Raw genomic sequence first — 22,121 nt, 5'->3', positions numbered from 1 at the left:
CTGTTCTTCCTCCTTCTTTTTCCTTACCTCCATGTTCTTGGTGATGTTAGCACTCACAGATTGGTTTAGAGTAGAAAAGCACTTTGTAATATAGGTAGTAGGTATTGGGTGAAAACTATAAACATCTAATACGTAATATATCATAGAAAAGATAGCAGCAGCCCTGGGTGGGGGGAGAGAAGAAGAAGACAGCAGATAGAGAGGATGTCAGTGTGTGTGTGTGCCTCTACCCAGGCCGCTGATCAAATAGCTGCAGTCCAAGAACATAATCTGTCAGATAACTAGCAATAAACTGCCTTGAGATCGAACAGATAAAACCTGCGGAGTTTTTCTTTGAAAGCACGGGTTGGAGGAGGAATTTCACCACCATATGAGACCCCAGAGCAAGGCTGGGTTTCTCACAGCCAAGGACGTGTGATGGGGTCAAGCACAGGGAGCAAAAGCAGAGCAGATGTGCAGGGAGTACCAGATTGTTCAGTGGTGTGATTAATGGGACCCCATGAACCTCCCTGAAACGTTCTGCTGTGAGCAGAAAACAGAGCACAGGGCCTGATTTTGATTCCTCAGATTTATTGAAAGATTTGAGGTCCTTCCACTGAAATCTGACTCCAAACATTCTGCTCCTGGAGGGGGTGATGGGTGCTGTGATGGCAATTAGCACTGCAGGTTCAGGCAGCCTTCAGGGAATATTCTCCTCAAACAAGGACGGACTGCAACTCACGGGGACGGGGAGTGACGGGGAGTCACTCGTGCTGGGCCAGGATGCTGGAGGTGTGGCAGTGACGCTGTGGAGAGAGCAGTGGCTGAGGCCCCAGCTGCCAGTGGCACACAGGGACCCTCCTGCACAGCAGGGCCCAGAGCTGGCAAGGCTCCCCAGCACGGCTGGAGCGGCTGGCACACCTTGGCCCAGCTGCACAGCTGCCCCTCGAGGCCCCGGCGAGCAGGGGACGGCTCTGGGCAGCTCCCTGGCCAGGAGCGGGCCCCGAGCGCCTCTGCCTTTCAGGGGCAATCTCGTCCCCGCTCTTTCTCCTGCCCACCTTGCTGTGCCTCTGCCCTGTGCCCCTGGGGCTGCTCCTGGCCAGGCAGCCTCAGGGGGAGCCAGCACTGGCTGCAGCCCCAGCGGCCCCCCAGGACAAGGCCCAGCAATGGAGAGGCCAAGGAAAGCACTGGGCAGCAGCAGAACCCTCAGCAGAGTGCTTTGGACAGCCATGGACTGCCCACAGCTCCACTGCAGCCTCTCTGGGAATCTTTCCTGACTCTCAGCAGCCTTTGAAGATGCTGGAGGGTAGAAATCTGTAACAACTTACTGTTTCTTTTCCTTCCACCAACGGAACCCAACATAGCATAGGGCCATGAGATGTGCAACGATGAACAGTGTCACCACTGTGCATATCATGAAGGACCTGCACACATGCTGGGGGTAGACAATTCTTGGGGTGCTCGGAGTATTCTGGGCATTTGTATCAGACTTGCCAGGCATTTCTGTGGGAGCAATGGGGAGCGTGAGCCCGCGCTGTGCTGCACTGCTGAGCTGGCAGCACAGTGCATACGGCCAGGACGTTCTCTGTTTGCCCAGAGCTGGGGCCTGCAGGCACCTTGCCGCCCCTTGGCACAGGCTGTGCCCCCCAACAAAGCCCAGCAGGCCGGCAGGAGAGCCCGGGGCCAGCGCAGCTGCTTGGGCCATCGCTGCTTGGAGGGACAGGGGCCAAACCCATCCCTGAGCAGCCCCTGCCAGCCCTGGCCCTCCCTGCCCCGGGACAGCTCCCCCAGCCCCAGGGGACAGAGCCAGACTCTGTCAGGACACACCAGAGCAATTACCTCCCGTGCCAGTGCCTGGAACTGCCTGCCCTCCTGCAGTAAAGGCTGGCACTAGGCCACTGCTTCTTTCTGGAACAGCCACCTTCTGTACAGACTTTTGGTTCATCTCTGAAGAAAGGAAAGGCACATCTGGATGAGATGGGACTGATTCCCTTCAGGGAGGTGTCATCATCATGATCCCATACTGGTCAAAGTCATGGACAAGGATCAGGAAATGAGATGATCTTTTGGGATTGGACAGGATCTTCCCTTGTCCAATCCACCACCCTCCTGATCTGCCTGCAGACCGAGAAATTGCAGGGGATGTCAGGCTGTGCATGGACAATGGTGCAGTTGTGGCTCCCTGTCAGCTGGTGCCAAATGCCTTCCTGCAGAGGCTGGGGAGAAGCTGCAGCCAGGCCAGGCTGGGAAACAGCCCTGCAGCCGTGAGAGCAGCAGCGGGGCAGCGAGGCTGCCATGGATCTCTTCCCGCTGTGCCGGGCATGGCCTGTCCAGATGTGCAGGGAAAGGCCCCGGCTGCTGAGTCCCAGGGGAAGGCTGAGGGAAATGCACCCACCACGGCGTCTCTCCAGATCACGCAGCAACTGGTCCAAATATTTGGATTCCTCCATGGAGTTCTTCCCTCCTCTAGGTTTGTTCTTTCTTCTCAGGGGACCTTAAGAGAAATACTTCAATTTCCCAGGAATGAATCCCACAAAACCAGGGCTCATCCTGTGGGGTCAGCAGAGACACACTACTCACCCCTGCGATGGATGATGGGCTTGCAAGCAACATCCACCAAAGGACCTGGGAAAGTTCTCCGTGCAGCCACACCTGTAACTCAACAGCCACAGAAGCTTCTGCCATCTCTGCAGATCTGCACGGGCAGCACTGAGCCGCAGGAGCAGGGAGGGGATGGCCCAGGGCGAGGGCACACACGTGCATGGTTCTGTCCTGGCACCTGCAGCGATGCCCCCCTGGCCGAGCTTTGGGCTCTGAGCTGGCAGCTCTCGCAGGGGGAAAGGCTTTGACCTACCCTCACCATCTCCCAGAGGCTCAATCCTGAAGGTGGGCTGGGAAGCCAGATCACTTTTACCAACAGCATTATCTGCAAAGAAAGGCAGGACAGAACAGCTCCTGTGATTCTGCTGAAGATTCTCCTTCAGGCCGCAGTGGCAGTGAGTGCCCCTGGGTGATTGGTGCCCTCAAGGCACTCCCTCAGCTCTGCCTTCCACCCTGGAGCAGGGGCAGGGGGACCACGAGCCTGTGGTGGCCCCACACTGGGATGGAAGGAGCCCCTTGCGGGGCAGTCGGGGCAGAAAGGACTCCCTGGAGATGCCAGCAGCTCTAAACCCAGCCCCAGCCAGGGCCAGGGCTTGGCAGCAGCAGCAGCAGGAGCAGCTCAGGCTCCCTGGGGCTGGCAAAGGAGCTGAGAAAGGCTCAGCCCCGGGGCACAGCCCTGGGCACGGCCCCTTCCCTCTCTGCTCTTCTCTGGAGCTGCACAGAGCACATGGAAGGACACTCTGGCATTGCACATGGGTGGAAGATGGACAGCTAAATGCTCCTTCCTCCCCCTGACAGTGATCCTATTGGATCATTCAGGGTTTGAAAAAGGAGCGGAGCAAATTTTCCTGAATCCATCAACCTTTAGAGGAACTTAAGGGAAATGGTAGAAGAGAGCTCTTGCCAGATTGACAGTGATTATACTGTCACAGAAGGTATACGGAGAACTTGCCTTCAGCATCTGGGAAGGTCATCAATTCATCATTCATAAGCATTTCCCAATCATCCAAGTCACCATCCCAGTCTAGAAAGGAACCCAGATCAGACCCATTTCAATGTTGTGCAGGGATCCCCTTTCGGCCTCAGGGAACTGGGCACTGCAAGGGTCTCAGGCAAGGCTGTGGGAGCCAGGTGGCAATGGACAAGGCCAAAGCTGCACAGTGGCCTGGCGAACTCTGGGCTGGCTCCTGGCCACTCTCCACACAATTTCCTTGCCCTGTGCAACATCCCTGGAGTGGAAACTGGGGCAGCCAGGGCCCATGGTGGCTCTCTCCCTCCCACAGAGGAAACCCTCCCTAAAGCCCACGGGAAAACCATCCCCAGCGCTTCCAGGGGAGCAGGGAGCGCTGTCCCGGGAAAGGGCAGCCAGGCTGCCGGCTCACCTGCTCCCCACGCTTCCAGCGGAGCAGCCCTGGCATCCCTGGCAGGCAGGGCCACGGCCAGGAGCAGCAGGAGGAGGAGGCGCAGAGCAAGGGCCATGGTGCCTTGCCCTGTGCCAGTCCCGCCGCTCTCGCTGCCACCACTGTCGTAACTGCACCAGCACTGCTGCCACCGCCGCTGCTGCCACAGCAGTTGTGCTCAAGCACTGCCTGCTCGGGCGTGGTGGTGCCCTGGAACCACGGGGCTCTGGGACCTCTGTGACCTCAGAGCCTGCTCTGACCTCAGCCTGCTGTGACGCCAGAGCCTGCTGTGACCTCAGGCTGGAGATGCCTGGGCGAGTGGGATCTGCCTTCTTTGGAAAGGAGCTCATCCTGCCCAGCAGCTCTGTCCAAGGGCTGTGACACAGTCCCAGCCCAGCTGATCTCACAGCTTGGGGCATGAAGGGATGGAGAGCAGCCCGGCCAAGAAGGACTTGGGGCTGCTGCCTGATGAGAGGCTGGACATGAGCCAGCCATGTGCATCCAAAGCACAGTGCCCAGCAGGTTGAGGGAGGTGACTGAACTGCTCTGCTCTGGTGAGACTCCACCTGGAGTACTGTGGAAGATGTTTCATATTGCTGGCCGGGGGTCTATGTACAAATCAGGAATGGGATAGGACTGCTGAGGAACACAAATCGACCTATTTCTTTTCTAGCATCAGTCTCCTTACATGGTTGTGACAATGGGCAGATGCCAGCAGCTCACATCCCTGGCAGCAGACAAAGAACTTAATGTTACAATGTTCTGTAAAAGTCTTTTGACCAGACATACAAAGCGAAAGCATACTGACAAGCGATTTATCCAACCACTAGAAGCACACGTACCTTTGCTTAAAAAAATGCTTGCTTCTTTCCAATACAATACCTACTTGTATTTTAAGCCTTAAAACCCAATGCACAGAGCTCCATTAGTAAGCTTAGAACATCCTAATATTTTGCTAGATATACTTTTCTGTAGCTTAGGGAGTTATTCTAGCCAAGTGTTAATACACAGACCATTGTTCTATTTGTCCTTACTTTTCTACTTCCTTTATAATTTTTCTGCTGACAAATCCTACTGCTTAGCTTTAGTCGCAGTTCTGCTGTCTCTGAGGCCTGCCTTTTGCAACTTTCCCAAAACCCTCTAATTCTAATGATTCCCACAATTTACAGCGACTTCGGTGAGCCAGAGAGAAGTTTGATAAGAGAATACATGTTTACCCCTGGAAGAATTTTCTACCAAGGGCGTTGACATACAAACCAAGAAAGAAAGAAGGATGAATAAGAGAAACCTGCAACTGCCTTATTCCAATAAGTACTTTGCTTGTCTCTTGTGACCAATCAAGTGAAAATTTATGTGCTTTGTCAGAATGTAGAAAAAGCATGCATGCTAGAATCAAAACAGGCTCTGAAGCCTTCTGGAAATGGAGCGTGTTGCTTTGCATTGTCTCCGTCTCCACCACAGCCGAGTACTGCATGCAGCTCTGGGTCCCCAACTCAGGAAGGACATGGTTCTGTTGGGTCTAGTCCAGAGGAGGGACAAAATGTTGTGAGGGCTGGAGCCCTCCTGCTTTGGAGATAGGCTGGGAGAGCTGGTGCTGTTCAGCCTGGAAGAGAGAAGATTCCAGGGACACCTGATTGCTGCCCTTCAGTACCTTAAGGGGGCTTGCAAAACTGATGGGACAGAATTTTTAGTAAGGCCTTTTGTGACCAGAGCGAGGGGGATTGGTTTTAATCTAAAAGACGGTTGATTCAGACTAGACAAAAGAAAGCCATTCTTTGCACTGTAGGTTTTGAAACCCTGGCACAGGTTGCCCAGAGAGGTGGACACCAACCCTGCAGACATTCAAGCTTGTGCTCTGAGCAGCCTGACCTAGTTAAAGTTGTCCCTGCTCACTGCAGGGCATGGGACGAGATGGCCTTTAAATGTCCTTTCCAACCCAAGCCATTCCATGCTCCTGTGCACCATCAAAGCAGTGCTGGATTAGTGCTGGGCTGATTATGCTGGCACCTGTATTTTGGTAGTTGTGCCATTTAGCACATGGCCAAGAGAGGATTGATGGGCTGGGCACTGAAGTCTGCAAATAACACACAGTGTGCTCAAGGAGAAACAGGAGAGGAACACGGCTTCCAGTTCAGATAAATGTCAGCATTTTTCTGCCCATTCCATGTTAAGAAATAAAGGAATGTCTTGAAGATCCCTTTGTGTGGGTGTACTATGGGCTGAATCAGTACTTGTGTTCTGTAAAACAGGTAAGTTGTTACAGCTTCTTGTCCCATTTTATCACTGGATAAAACCCAAATACTTCATTGCTCCCTGTCTACTTCCTTCCAAGTCAAGGCAAATTTTGCCCATTATTGAGAGGGACATGTTCATCTGTTCACAAGCAAATTCTTCTTGCCATTCACACAATGTTGATTTGCTCTAATCAGACTGCAACTAAGTCCTACCTCTCACAAGAATTAATGTTGATGCATTGTGAGGCAAAGTGACAAGTAATTTGTCCTGGTGTCTGGCACTGTAGAGGGTTTTTCTGTAGTTAAATGACATTTGAAGACAGGTGTAGTCTACCATAATTCTGGCATCCTAGGATAGAAGAAACAGCCTTTGAAACAGAATTTTATCCTTTCTTCCTCCTCGTCCTCCCAGGAATTTTAATCTCTGAGGTCTAAGCTCTTCAGCTGCCTCACAAACATTGTTTTAACTCAGACAGGCATCCATGCACTGAGCCACAAATCAGGACTGGGGTCATGAAGCTTAAAGCAAATCATGTTTATAGCACTAAAAATAATAATCTGTTACCCAGGTTAGGCCAAGCACTTCCCTGCGGGGACGCTGGACTCCAGGACAGTTTGGATGGATGGAGACGAGAGATCTCTGAAGGCTGCTCTTAGAATCTCTGGTTTATTAGAGAGGGTGAAAGGCCCTGCTTGGAGTCACCAGAGGTGGCACGTGGCAGGCCCTAGGGAGTGGGGCAAGAGAGAGGCAAGGGGTAGAGGGAGAGAGGATCCCAAGAGGGAGGGGATGTTCCAGGAGAGGGGGAGTTCCAGGAGAAGGGAAGTGCCAAGAGGGCGTCTGGCTCCTCAGGGACTCCTTATCAGGGGGCTTCGAGGTGGGCTGAACAAGACTTAGGCCAATGGGGTCACAGACACCTGATGCTTCAGGGGAGGGTTACAGATGTGGGATGAAGCACACATTGGGGTGAGATAGATCAGTCCATTTGACCTTTGGACCTACCTGTAGGTAAGGGTAGTGTTCAACCAGAAGGGGGGATTGTCTTCATCCTGGCTGTACTATTGTTTTCTAGTTGTTCTGTAACTAAGGTTTGGTATCTCAAAACTTGTTACCATCTCAATCTCTGTATTTTCTAAATCTTTTGCTAGGCAATCCTATTTATAAAGGCTTTCCTATTTCATCTTCCCCAACACTTCCCAAATAACTCTACCTATCCTCAGGGATGTTTCCAAAATGCTGGCTGTAAAAGTTGGGAGTGGATGTTTCAAAAAGGATCACTCCCTTGTAAAGCTGGGAATAAGGAGAGAGATCATCGCCAAAATTAAAAATACAGCTTTCTGAGATCTTTATATTCCTAGAAAAAGAGAGACATAATTGTTCATATACGGAACATTAACTAAGAAGTGAATGACAGATTGTCAAGATAACTGCTTGGGGAACAAAAAAACCATAAATAAAAATATGTTTACATGTAGAAAATAAGTAAACCATCATGCTAAGAAAAAAAACCAGACCTGCCAAAACCAAAACCAATAAGGCTGTTCCATCTGTCTCAATACAAAAAACATGACTGTATAGAATCAGAGATCCTCAAGGCCATTACTAGATACAGGAATTTCCAGGTATTGGTAAAAAATGAAGGAAACTCAAGTGTGCAATTCAGAGGTAACCCAGAATATATTGGTCGACTTGCTGGAAAATTTGTGAGAGCACACGGGAAAACCACAGCGACTGATCAGACCATGTGTGGGCATTTCCAGCAGTGTGAGGGATGTTTCTGGGACCAGCATCAGGGAAGAAAAGCAGCACACAATTACAGGGACGATCTCTTTGCTGGCTGTAGACTTGATGACGGTCTGTACCCTGGGACTGGGGGAGCTGTCACAGAGCAGGGAGGGCCAGGGCTGGCAGGGGCTGCTCAGGGATGGGTTTGGCCCCTGTCCCTCCAAGCAGCGACGGCCCAAGCAGCTGCGCTGGCCCCGGGCTCTCCTGCCGGCCTGCTGGGCTTTGTTGGGGGGCACAGCCTGTGCCAAGGGGCGGCAAGGTGCCTGCAGGCCCCAGCTCTGGGCAAACAGAGAACGTCCTGGCCGTATGCACCGTGCTGCCAGCTCAGCAGTGCAGCACAGCGCGGGCTCACGCTCCCCATTGCTCCCACAGACGTTATCACTGGAACAGGAATATATGCCCCGGATCCAGTGCGCCTCCCAAGAATTGTCTGCCCCCAGGATGTGCGCCGGTCCTGCATGATAGGCACAGTGGTGATACTGATCACTGTGCCACTTGTGCTGATCGGCTGCTATCTTGGCATCAAGAAGCTGTATGAGATCAAACGGTCAGTTGTGGAATTTTCTCCCCAATTATCTTGTAACTCTGCTCATAACACTGGTAGCCTGACCCATAGTCATGCTGCAGTGGAGCTGTGGGCAGTCCATGGCTGTCCAAAGAACTCTGCTGAGGGTTCTCCTGCTGCCCAGTGCTTTCCTTGGCCTCTCCATTGCTGGGCCTTGTCCTGGGGGGCCGCTGGGGCTGCAGCCAGTGCTGGCTCCCCCTGAGGCTGCCTGGCCAAGAGCAGCCCCTGGGGCACAGGGCAGAGGCACAGCAAGCTCTCAACAGTATTTGGGCAACACAGTTCAGGAAAGGACACTGCTTATTTAGTACCTCCTGAAAAGTTTCATGGTAACAGTGATCTTACCGGACAAGCAAATTTGCTCCAGTTCAGTGTTTAAAGAAATCCAACCTGATGAAGGTTTGGCTTTGGCCTTGAGGCTTTGCTCTTTGTGTGAGCCCTGTTCTGGATTGATTCCCACTCAGTCTTGGAGCCAGTTTTGGGTGAAGGCTCATCCCAGCCTTGACCCTTGGCAGTTCTGGTCTCAAAGGGACCACCAAGGCTCCATTTCACATGATTGGGGTTCAGGGCTCCATTATCAACGGGCTCTGAGAAGTTTAAATTGCTGTATTTTTGTACATGGTCTTCTTTATGGAATTCATTCCCTTTTTAAAAATTGTGTTTAAAAAAAAAAACTTCTTTTCCAGTGCTTATTCCAGCTATTTGATATAGTGAATGATGGCCTTATTACCCCAATGGCGAATTAGAAAACAGTAAGTTCAACAATATGAAATAATATTTACACTCTTATGTCTTTCACACACTCATGACACTTATGTTGGTTGGATGTAACCAACAGAAGAGTTTTGCTTTGCTTTTAAATCAAACTAGAAGCAGCCCTAGAACCTGTTGAGAAGAGTCTCTTCACTTCATAGCTAAAGCAAACTGCCAGGGCTCTTTATTGAGGAATATAGAATCTGTATTTTCTGTATATACTCCTGACAAGTAACTGATGGAAATTAGGGATTTGGGCTCTTTGGGAAGTGCTGACCAGTTGGACATTGGCTCTCTGAAGCTCAGTCTGTAATAATCAGTCTTTTTCAGGAGAGAATGTTCAGTTTCTTCCTGGCACTCCCACTTACATTTGTATTCAAAAACACTTCTTGAAAGAAATTTACAACAGCTCTTTACAGTGCCTTAGTTGACTTTTATCTCTTTCTCCATAGATGCTGATGAAAACCTGGATGACTCCATTAAAAAAGCTGCAAAGCAGATCCTGGAGAAGAGGGCATACATCTGCTCCCACCCTCTGGACAGGACCTTCTGATCCCTCCCTGACAGCAGGCACTCATGAAAGGAAATCAGGGAGGAATTTGCTGAAGTTCCAGTATTGGACACCTTAAAAGCCTCTGTTATTTAATGTCTTTAGTAAATGTATCTGTATAAAATAAAACTTCTTTCTAAACACAACTTCACAGGAAAAGGATAAATGAAGAGATTTTATATAAAGCTGAAGTTACTTGATTAGATATAGACATAGATTAGATTTATAGATATATATAGATATATGTCTGTTCCTCTTGGAGCTGGATAAAGACAGGTGAGGTTTGGATGGGGAGATGTTTCTGCCCAGGGAAGGGATTTTGTGGTTTCTCAGTATCTTTGCACTTCAACCAGCTGCTCGTTCACTGAGCAAGCCTGAAAGACTTGGGGATCAGAACAGTTCTGTTTGGGAGGCACCTTGGGGTCTCTTGTCCAGCAGCACCATCAGGACATTGAGTTCCCAGTGTCCAGGGATGGTTTTGCTGTCTCCCTGTTGCTGCTCCTGCCTCCTTTGTCCTGCTATCAGCCCTCCAAAAACCCACGTGGATTTCAGCAGCACGAGAGTCCTCCTGTCATTCGGTGGAGGTGTACATTACGCTATCCAGGCACCTGTCGACCAGCCAGCAGCAGGCTGCCCTGCTGGGCAAGGCACAGGCCACCTGCAGCTCTGTACACTCCCCTGTTTAAAAACCCTCCCGCAGCCTGCATTTGTGTGTTCCTGTCCCTGACCCTCCTGGCAATAAACACCTTTGGGAATCATACGGAAGACCTCTCCTTATTCCTTGTCCCTGCTCTTGACACATTCCTCCTGTGCCCTAGAGCAGTTGTGGCCTGCAGCCACACCCTGAATTGTGTGGCTTTTTGGGGGCAGCCCCCTCCTGGTGATGTGCCGGGAGCCGGCTGGGCTGAAGAGCTCCGGCACCGCGTCACTGAGGCAGCCCCTCCATCATGGAAGGCCTCGGGCTTGGTCAGCCAGCACAGACCCACCGTGTGCTCCTCAGGGTATCCCTTGGCATATCAAAGCATTTAAGAGGTTGGATGGTTTTTCCCCACGGTTTAATTGACTAACTGGGTCCTTTGAGGACCAAAAGAGGAAGCAGAGCCTTAAATTGCAGATGAAGAGCAAACAGTGAAGCAAAGGCTTCACCTCTCCCATGAAACAAAAGGACTGTGTTAACCATGGCCCCCCCAAGGTGCCAAACTTCATGCCAGGAATGTGCTGACAGGAGAGAATCTGGCACTTGTCTCCAGCCAGAGAACACGCACACCTCAGCATCATGGGCTGTGGCTGACAGTGCTTGAGGGGCCCAGAAATCCTTGAATGTGATCTCCATTGCTGGGCCTTGTCCTGGGGGTCCGCTGGGGCTGCAGCCAGTGCTGGCTCCCCCTGAGGCTGCCTGGCCAGGAGCAGCCCCAGGGGCACAGGGCAGAGGCACAGCAAGGTGGGCAGGAGAAAGAGCGGGGACGAGATTGCCCCTGAAAGGCAGAGGCGCTCGGGGCCCGCTCCTGGCCAGGGAGCTGCCCAGAGCCGTCCCCTGCTCGGCCAAGGTGTGCCAGCCGCTCCAGCCGTGCTGGGGAGCCTTGCCAGCTCTGGGCCCTGCTGTGCAGGAGGGTCCCTGTGTGCCACTGGCAGCTGGGGCCTCAGCCACTGCTCTCTCCACAGCAGCGCCTCTGCAGCTTCACGAGACCGGACAATGACTTCCATCAGGGTAGACCTATGCCTGTCATCAGCCATCCCTGAGCCAGTTCCTAACATTCCTTCCAGAGCTGCATTACCAGCTTGTTGCTGGGGAAATGCTGCCACCACCCAGAACAGGACCCTCTGTCCCCTTGGCTGCTGACCCTGGTGTCTGGCCAGGACTGAAGGGAGGCCCCTCCTGCCAGGGAAGGGTTTGAGCAACATCTTTGATCTTCAGCTCTGGTCCCTGGGTGCTACCACCAGCATTGGCAGAGCTGCTTGTCTGGGCACAGCCAGTAGCTGGGCATTGGGCTCCTAAGATCAGGCAGATACGTTTTTTTTTTATTTTCCGAGATTAAGGAATATTTTTCATAGAAAATTCTTCAAATATTTTGTTCCTTTTCCCACAACAGTTCTATATTTTCCAAAGTAGTTTCAGAATTCAGAAAAACTTAGAATATTTTTACCCTTCTAGAATAAAAAATAAAATTGCATTTAATTAATAATCTATACTCTACTAAGAACCAAGACACCCCAAGATTCACAGCCTGCTTCAGAGGCTCTTTTTCCACCGGACACTTGTGCCTAATCACAAAAACTAACATAAAACCTTTTCCCTGATTTTTTCTGGGATTCCTGACAAGATCACCTCTCAGTCTTCAGAGGCAAAATTTGAGCACAGCAGGAATCTCTTCAAGTCACCATCTTTGTTGGCTTCTGCACCAAGTGCCGCAGTCATAGAGCAGGGGCTTTGCTCAGCTTCCATCCGCCCTGCTCCCCGCAGGGCTGTCCTGAGCCCTCTGCTGCAGCTGCTGCGCTGCCATGGAGCTGCTGTAAAACACAACAGCTCTGCCACACCTGCTCAGCAGGACTGGAGAAGCTTTCTGGCCTTGCTTACATTAGGCTAGTGGCTTCTGTAAACACAAGCTGAGCTTTTGAACACTATGTCTCACCTGGCACAGGAACTGATGCTGCCTTTCTCATGGAGGCTAAACTCCCATGGGCTTTAAAAGCTTTCTGCCCAGCATAAGGCTTGGAAAAGCATTTAATGCAGCCATTTAGGGATGTTCCCCCCCTCGCACAGCCCCCTGAATATCAGGCTAGCCCCGAGGTCTGAAGCTGTGAGGGGAGGAATATCAGGAGATGGCAAAGATTTCCAAAAGAGGCTCTTACCCCAAAATACGTTGGTTCAGCTCTCTTTATTCTGTGGTGTCCAAGGGGAGAGAGAGGCAAAAGAGAACAAACAGGAAATGTCAGGGGTCTATACAGACTTTGGACAGGGTGGGGTTCCCTGGCTCTCCACCAACCCCCTTGGGGCAGGAAGGAGGGGTCCAGGGTTATCTTGATCAGAGTCACAGGGTCCCCGGAAAGGGGAAATAGAATGCCCATGAGCTCACTGTAACAATTTAGTATTGAAAATGGCTCAGTCTGTGTATCAAAGTAGCTTGTTTAAATGCTGGAGCCCACCAGAGCATCACTCCAGGATAGATCAGTCTCTCCCCCACCTCTGCCTCCATGACTGCCAAACTGCACCTTTGAGAGTTCTTTTCTCCAGAAGCTGAATGGCACCATTTTATTTGGGGGAGGAAAAAAAAAGGAAATGTTCTATGATACTATCATCATCACAATGATATCATCATCATCAAAGTGAGCTGCAAATTAGTTAAATGACATCAACAACTCAGAGGGTGGACTTTCTTCTCAGAGTGCAGCACTGGCTTTACTATCCCTTGAAACTGCAGATGTGCTACAGTCTTTACAATCCGTTTCATGCTTACCTAATTTGGAGTCAAGCCCAGCTCTGTGAGAGCTTTAGGGACTGGGGCTACCCTGGCACTCTCGTGTATCTGGAGTAACCTGCCCAAGGCAGCTGCCACCTGAAATCAAAGCAGGGTACAGAAAAGCACAGGCTGCAGAACAGCTGGAACTGCAGGGAGCCCATTCCTGTCAGGAGTAACACGACCATCCCACCTTAGGAATGGGGTTTTGTGAGAAACAACTACTCACTTTAAAAATTTTAAAATGTTTATTAAACATTTACAAAAGCATAAGAGAGGGACTATTAAGGAAGAACAGGCCTGGGAAGGCCCCCTGCCCCATGGCTGCCTGCCAGGTGGCTGCCTCATCTTCAAGATTGATGCTTCACCTTTTACATTCCTGGAGGGTGCATCAGCCACCCCTGGCCCCTCCCAAAGTCTGTCAGTCAACCCTTCTTTGCCCTTTATTGGTGGAATTTATTTCTTGCAGCTGCATTTGAAGGTCAGGTGTTGTCACGCTGCGTCCCCCCAGCAACAAGCTTTTCCATTCCTAACTCTCCCATGCAAGGGGTATATGTCGACACCTATTTTGGTGGACCCCCACCGCAGGGAATGACGTGCATTGACTCCGTGTTTGCAGAAGGCTGAACAAAAGCTTTATTAAGCTGTCCTATATTACTCTATACTAAAAACTATACCACTGCTATACTGAAGAAAAACCCATGACCCTTAGAGACAGTCCAACACAGAGTGGCTCCAGTTGGTCAAATTAAATCAAAACGCCATCACCAGAGTCCAATTAAAAAATTCCTCTTTGGTAAACAATCTTCATAACACAAAGATGTCAGTGTGACCTCCCAGAGGTGTCTGTGTGATATCACAGACAGCTGTGGTACATCACAGTGATGTCATTGTGCCATCACAGCTATCTCAGTATTACATCACAGGCAGCTCTGTGACATCACATGGATGTGAGTGTGACATTACAGAGATGTCATTGTGACATCACTGAGAGCTGAGTGACATCACAAAGATGTCTGTGTGACACAACAAAAAGCTTTGTGACCTCATGGGTTCAAAGTGACATCCCAGAGATGTCTGTGTGACATCACAAAGTGCTACGTGACATCACAGCTTTCTCATTGTGACGTCCCAGAGATGTTCCTGTGACATCACAGACAGCAGTGGGACATTACAGTGATGTCCTTGTGACATCACAGAGATGTCAGTGTGACAGTAAAGAGATGTGAGTGTGACATCACTGCGATGTCACTGTGACTACAAAGAGATGTCTGTGTGACATCACAGAGAGCTTCGTGGTGTCACAGAAATGTCAGTGTGACATCACATGCAGCTGTGTGACATCACAGTAATGACATTGTGACATTAGAAAAATCTCTGTGTCATCAGACAGATGTCAGTGTGACATCAAAGAGCGCTGAATGACATCACAGAGAGGTCCTTGTTACATGACAGACAGGTGTGTGACATCACAGTTATGTCATTGTGACGTCACAAAGAAGTTGCGTGACATCAGAGAGAGAGCTGTGTTACATCACAGACAGGTGTGTGACATCACAGTGATGTCATTGTGACAACACAGAAAGCTGTGGGACATCAACTATATGTCAGTGTGACATCAGAGAGAGCTGTCTGACATCACAGACAGCTGTGTGACATCACAGCTCTCTGTGACATCACACAACAAGCAGTCACAAAAGGTTAGATAGTATAGTAAAAGTAGTTACAAAGTAGAGTGGAAATTTTTTTAGTATTGTACAGGGGGGTTTTAACACATGTACGAGGGGGGTTCACTTTGTACATGGGGGTCAGAAGTTCTAAGATGGAGGAAAGTGGGCTGAACACGTCCTTCTTCTTTCTTCTTCCTTACCTCCATGTTCTTGGTGATGTTGGCACTCACAGATTGGTTTAGAGTAAAAAAACACTTGGCAACGTAGGTAGTAGGTATTGGGGAATAATTGTAAACATGTAATATGTAATATATCTTATAAAAGATAGCAGCAGCCCTGGGCAGGGAGAGAGACGAAGAAGACAGCAGATAGAGAGGATGTCAGTGTGTGTGTGTGCCTCTACCCAGGCCGCTGATCAAATAGCCGCAGTCCAAGAACATAATCTGTTAGATAACTAGCAATAAACTGCCTTGAGACCGAACAGCTAAAGCCTGTGGAGTTTTTCCTTGGAAGCACGGGTTGGAGGAGGAATTTCACCACCATATGAGACCCCAGAGCAAGGCTGGAGTTCTCACAATTGGCGTCCCTGGTCGAGCATCAACAAAAAGAAGAAAAAGAAACATCAAACAACCTCCAACCTTCATCGGCCGAAAAAGAAAGAAGGAAAAAAAAAAAAAAAAAGAAGAGCAGTACACACACTCTCCGCAATTTCAAGAAGAGAGGGAGTGGAAAGCTCAAGATAAGAACCTGACCTTCACCAAGGCATTTCATCTGGAGGACAGCCAGGAGGAGAGAAACCAGAAGCGCACCTGGCATTCCTCGCCTGTGGCCTGCTGGACGATGAACAGTGCCATCTCTGGACTGACTTCATGCTGACTCAGCTTTTGGTGAAAATGGTCGAAATTAAGAATATGGGGAGGGAAGGCATTCTCCCAAGGACACACCAAAGATTTTTATTTTTTAGCCCTATAGGGCGAGACTTCTACCCATCAGGTAGAGACAGCCCAAAATGAAATGAAAGCTTTGTTATTATAGCTGAGGTGTAGTCACTTGCACACAGATGAATATTTTCTCTTGGGATTGAATTTTTGGCAAGGGATCAATAAGCAACTTTATTACTGAGCCATAAAAGAACAAAAAGATAAGACTGCCACAAAACTTTTGCTTTTAATAAGGACAATATTATAGCCAGCTCTACAGCACGACACGTCTGGCCGGACAACTGGGGCTCCTTTGGGAGCACAAAGGGGGAAGATTGCCCAGCCAGCAGCTTGGGGCAGTTTTCCTCACCACAGATCCAGGGGAAGCCAGATTGCCTCCCATGGAGAATCAGGGGGATGGTCTGTCATCATGCCCTGTGTCTCCAGGTTCCCACTGTTCCTCAGTTTCCCTCGAACCTCAATCCCTGAGCTCCTCCAATGCACAAATCCCCCAGACAGAGAGATAAGCCAAGCACAGCCGCAGCCCCCAGCGGGGGAAGGGACCAGCACTGCTCGAGTCCAAACTCGCGGCGAGAGGGGCAGTGGCGGCGGTGTCTCCGGTGCGGGAGTGTGCAGAGGGAGTGCAGAGCAGAGAGGGAAGAAGGGAGGTGAGGAGAAATTTTTCATAGCTGCGTGGGCGGGGAATTCAAAACAGCCCGCGGTGCAGGCGAGAGGGGGGACAGCGGGAACAGCGCAGACACGGGGTGGCGGGGGCGCGGGTGCAGCGGCCAGGCCTCCCGAGCGTCCCGTGACGCGTTCGGTGTCGAGAATCCGTGAAGCCGCAAGAGCGGCCACCCAAGAGGCGGGGGGCAGCTCCCTGACCGCGGCAGCCAGACCCGCTGAGGAAATAGCAGAGGGACAGTGAGAGGCGTCCCTCGCTGCAGCTCAGGCGATGGGCACGCGCGTGAAGGTCGAGGAAACCCCGACAGCCACGGGTGGAGGGGATTTTTCGCATCTGGAACGTGTGGGACGGGACGCAGGCGGGGCGGGGCCGGCGTTCGCGGGCTGTGAGTGCTGGAACAGAGCCAGGAGAGGAGTAAAGCGAGATGGGAGACATTGGGGCCAGAATGGGAACAGGAAGGTGGTTACGTCAGTCTGGGGGGGACGGCAGTGGCTCTGAATCAAAGGCGGTGCGAGCCAGAGTAAGGCGAAAGCACAGCCAGGACCAGAGAAGGAGCGTCCACACCCCCAGGGTAACGCAGGCAGGGATGGGCCGTGGCCAGGATGACTCAGGGCACGGGTCCGTTGCAGTTCCCATGGCAACAGCGAGCATAAACCCACAGCCACCCCTGCCAGCTTCAGACACGGCCAGAACAGAATAGTTATTGCAACAAGAATCATTACACATGGATCAGTTGTTAGAAGAAATGTTAGACTGAAAGTTTATCAGGAATTATTACGGGGTTTGCAAATGTAAATCAATTGTCAGAAGAATTGCACAAATGTTATCGGAAGTGCAAATTGGAGAGCAGAGTGCACGGAACCGTGGCGCAGGGTCTCTCGCATCTCGAGCGCGGCACGGGCACAGACAGCGTCAGCGGCGGCGGCGGCCGCCAGCCAGCCAAGTGTCCACAGAGTGCGCGGCGACCGCGGGGGGGAAATGTTTAATGATCACTTGTGTATTTTGTTATTTCTTTGTGTAATGATACAAAGGATGGTTGTTTCCAAATTCTTTCTTTTACGTTTACCTATTTAAGTGTTTTATAAATGTTATTGTTAAGAAATTTTATCATGTTATCAGGTGAAGCTCTGCGCTTTATTTTTTCATAGCGAATTTTCCTATGTTTTATTGTTGTTTATGTAATCTCATCCAGGTTACATGTCATTCTGAAGTCTCATTTTGGATTTTAACTATGTCGTGCATTTTTCTAGGTGAACTCTCTGGTTTGTTTTTATATCTCTTGTGAGTGGGATCATTGCATTTCTATTTCTTATTGTTCTTGAATGTTTTTCAGAAGGTCTCAGAGACAGGTACCTGAAGCATTCTGACAGCCTTTTGTAAATGTTAATCTTATCATTTCTTCCAATTGAAAAACATCCTTTTCCTTCAAAGAAGTTTCAAGAAGAATGAATCCTCGTGTCCTTTAATCAATTTATCAGTTTGAACTTCGAGTGTTTATTTTATATGAAAATGTTATAATGAGTTGTTATGTTTTAAGTATCATATGTGTATTGTTGGTATAAGCTTTGTTTAAGATAGTATGTTAAAGAGCATCACTCCAATTTAAAGTTTGGGTTTTGGCCAGGCCCTGATTTTAACTTGGACGGATGAGTTTTCCAGCAAAATTCAGAGGTTTTTGCACAAAAATGAATGTTATATAGATAATTTTGATCCATCAATTCGATCCTACAAATTTGACAGCTGACACAGCTTTGGGGTGAGACTTGTCAGCCCTGCCCGGGAAGGGATGCCAATTTTCACTGGAAAAAAATGTTTCAGCTGTTTGCAGACTCTGAACTGCTGGCACAATGTTTCTGATAATCATGCTTTGTTCAATTTCATATATGTTATTTAGAATCTTTCTGTTGAACTCTTTTGAATTGTTACTGATTTTGATAAGTTTTCTGCATTTTATTATTAAGGTATTTTGTCTTGTTCTATATTATGTTTTATATTTTAACCTTCTTGTTTCAAAAGAAAATAAGAGAGAAAAAAGAAAAAAGGTGTAAAGAGAAAAAAGAAAAGAAGTGAAGAAGTGCCTGAAATAAGGCTGGAATAAGCAATGAAGATTTTGTATATTTTAATCTTTTGAGATAATTCTTTTGTAGACTTGATTTCGTTGATTGTCGAGGAAAATATGAGGAGAGTGCCAGACACTGGACGGATCAGATTGAAAAAATCAGTCAAGTTAATAACTTTGAGCAAGGATCATGGTAATGTTCTCATAGAAGTTTAAAGTAGGTATTTGTTTTTAGCTTACAGGCCCTCAAAAAGTGTTCTTATAGATTTTGAGATAATGGCTCAGATCATTGTTAAGGCAAACACCAGATTGCTGACAACGTCAGGCAAAGATTTCTTAATCATTCATTTACATTTAAAGAAAGAAAAAATAAATATTTTGAGTGGACAATCCAAAGTCACAAGATTTTTCAATCACATTGTTAGAGTACTCAGAAGTTCGCACAGTTCATTTTTTAGCTCACAAAACGTTAAATGCAAAAATAAGTTTTAGAGAAAAATCAAAAATAAGTTAGGAATCAATAGAAAAGATGGCAGTGTTTACCGATAGTTCAAGGAAAGCTCACAAATCACATGGAAAATTCCAAAAATAGAGAAATGGGAATCAGATGTAAAAAATGGTACAAGGTTCACCACAAATTGTAAAATCAGTAGCAATAGTCAGAGTTTTTCAGTTATTTCAGAAGCCATCAATCTGATCACAGATTCGGTGTATATTGCAAATGTGGCCAAACAATTAGAGGAATCACTTTTAAAACATACGGACAATGAAGTTTTATATTCATATCTATTATGCATTAAAATAATCCTAAAAGACAGAGAACATAAATATTTTGTTATGCACATCAGAATGCATTTTTCACTTCTGAGGTTTTTAGTAAAAGTGAATGTTCATGTAGATAGATTTACAGTGTCCATCTCACAAACACTGCCAGACATTTCTGAGCAAGAAAAATTGAGCCATGCATTTTTTCACAAAAACATACAAACATTGATGGAATCCTTTCGCTTTTCTGAAGGTCAGGCAAAGGAATTCATCAGTGCTTGTCAGAGTGTCAGTTTGTACAGCGTCCTGTATCTACAGGAGTGACCAATTTGAGAGGTTTGAAAAAGTCTTCAGCTGAGGCAAACTGATGTCACAAAATATGCATCTTTTGAGAGGCTTGAAAACATTTGTGTTTCAGTTGATATGTTTTCACATTTATGTTTCAGTTCACACATTTCCAGGAGCAATTTTTGGATCATGACTTACAGGAGAAACCACAGAATACATCATACCTTGAAATCCATTTGGATAAACAGACAAGGAGGAGACAGGAGCAACATCTCACATGCAGTTGAACAAAGTTTTGTATGTGAATTGTCAGACATTTTACAAACAGTGCACGAGCAGAGCTAAGGGAAAATTATTTAGTTTTGATCAAAAACCCAGAGTCAGGACAAATTGAAAATTCATTTACATTAGTAACTTGGCCCAAGGGTTTTGTTTGTGTTTCTATAGAACGAGGACCGAAGTGGGTGTCGGCAAGGCACGTGAAACCTTATCGGGTGCAGATGCCAGTGAACGTGGACCAGAGAAGCAGAGAAGCAAGCACGCAGATGAACAGGGACAGCAACGCTGCAGACGTCTCGTCGGACAGCGATTGGCAACTCAGAGACTTGGGGTCTTCTGGGGAATCAAATGTTGTTTGGGTGTTGCTGCATTGCGGGGTTTCTCACAGAGGTTGGGGACACGGACATGGGGTTCAGACAGATAGTGTTCATGTGCTTCATTCCCTTGCTTGTTGCCTTGGGCAATGGGACAGGCTTGCCCATGAGACAACCAAGGGAAAAGGTGTGGGAGACTTTGGCAAAGGCAGCGGGTCTGGACAGCATTTGCCTGACCCATTCAGAACTGGAGAAACAATTTTCAACATGCTTGGTAGGTGTGCCAGTGCAGGAATGACCAATTCCAGGGGACATCCCTCCAAAAGGTTCTGAAGTCCTTTTCGGATCCTGTGGAAGGATGGCATGTTTGGACACAGTTCCTTCCTGTGGCTCACTTTGAACCTCCAGAGTTGGACATTTTTTGGGTCGACAAAAATGGAATTTGGTATCAAATTCAATCCATTGAGAGTGGTGAAGATGGATAATCATATAGTAGATATCATTCCAAATCAGTTCTTTTACAGAAATGCGTCATCCTGGTGCAGTTACACCAAAGTGACGAGCAAACTATCCCTTCAACACCCAGCCAATTTACCAAAGGGAGTGTTTTTTGATTTGCGGGGACAGAATTTGGCCTGCTATCCCTGCAAAAGTCAAGGGCAGTCCATGCAGCATTGAGGAACTTGCATTGATAACGCCTGATTTGAGAACTTTAAAGGAGCAGACACACAGGAAAGAAAAAAGATCCTTTGAACAATATAGCCAAATTGTGATAATGATGTTTGTACTTGGGACAAGGCTCGGAGAATTGCAGTAGCAATTTTCTCACCCCAAACAGCGTTAGGGGTGGCCTTGGCACAATTGGACCACATAGCATGCTGGTTGAGTAAACACTGTCGTGCCATTTCGTCTGCACTGAGTGACATGTTAACAGGTGTCAGCAGTGCAAGACAAGCGGTGCTTCAGAACAAGGCAGCAGTTGGTTATTTGCTGCTGTCACATGGGCACAGATGTGAAAAATTTGAGGGGATGTGCTGCATGAACTTGTTTGATCATTCAAAATCTATTCATTAAAATATAAAACAGATGCAAGGTAGCATCAGCAAATTGAGAAAAAAGAAACTTACAGGATTCTGGTGAGATGATTTCATTGGCTTTTTTAATCTTTAACCATTGTGGAAAAAAAAAAAAAAAAACTTTTTAAAATAGTGATTTATATTCTTATAGGGTTTGTAGTTCTACTTGTTCTGCCATGCATTTTCATGTGCATTCGAAGAGCCTTGAACAACATGGCAAAGCAGGTGTTCCTGGTTCAAACAGAGAGGGGAGATGTGGGAACTCAAAATGTCTCTCAGACATTTTTAGAGGTTCCAGGCCTTGGTCGGAAGCATTCTAGACCCTGGCAGACAACTGAAAAACAGCTGTGATTTTGAGTTTGAGCCATGGAATGAATTACCAATTTTGGAGGTGGAACAAGCAGTCACAAAAGGTTAGATAGTATAGTAAAAGTAATTACAAAGTAGAGGGGAAATTTTTTTAGTATTGTACAGGGGGTTTTAACACTTGTACAGGGGAGTTTTTACTTTGTACATGGGGGTCAGAAGTTCTAAGATGGAGGAAAGTGGGCTGATCCTGTTCTTCCTCCTTCTTTTTCCTTACCTCCATGTTCTTGGTGATGTTAGCACTCACAGATTGGTTTAGAGTAGAAAAGCACTTTGTAATATAGGTAGTAGGTATTGGGTGAAAACTATAAACATCATATCATAGAAAAGATAGCAGCAGCCCTGGGTGGGGGGAGAGAAGAAGAAGACAGCAGATAGAGAGGAT

The sequence above is a fragment of the Lonchura striata genome, chromosome 12 (genome assembly GCF_046129695.1).
Source record: "Lonchura striata isolate bLonStr1 chromosome 12, bLonStr1.mat, whole genome shotgun sequence".
In the NCBI taxonomy this organism is placed as follows: domain Eukaryota; kingdom Metazoa; phylum Chordata; class Aves; order Passeriformes; family Estrildidae; genus Lonchura; species Lonchura striata.
This window is presented reverse-complemented; position numbering follows the sequence as displayed.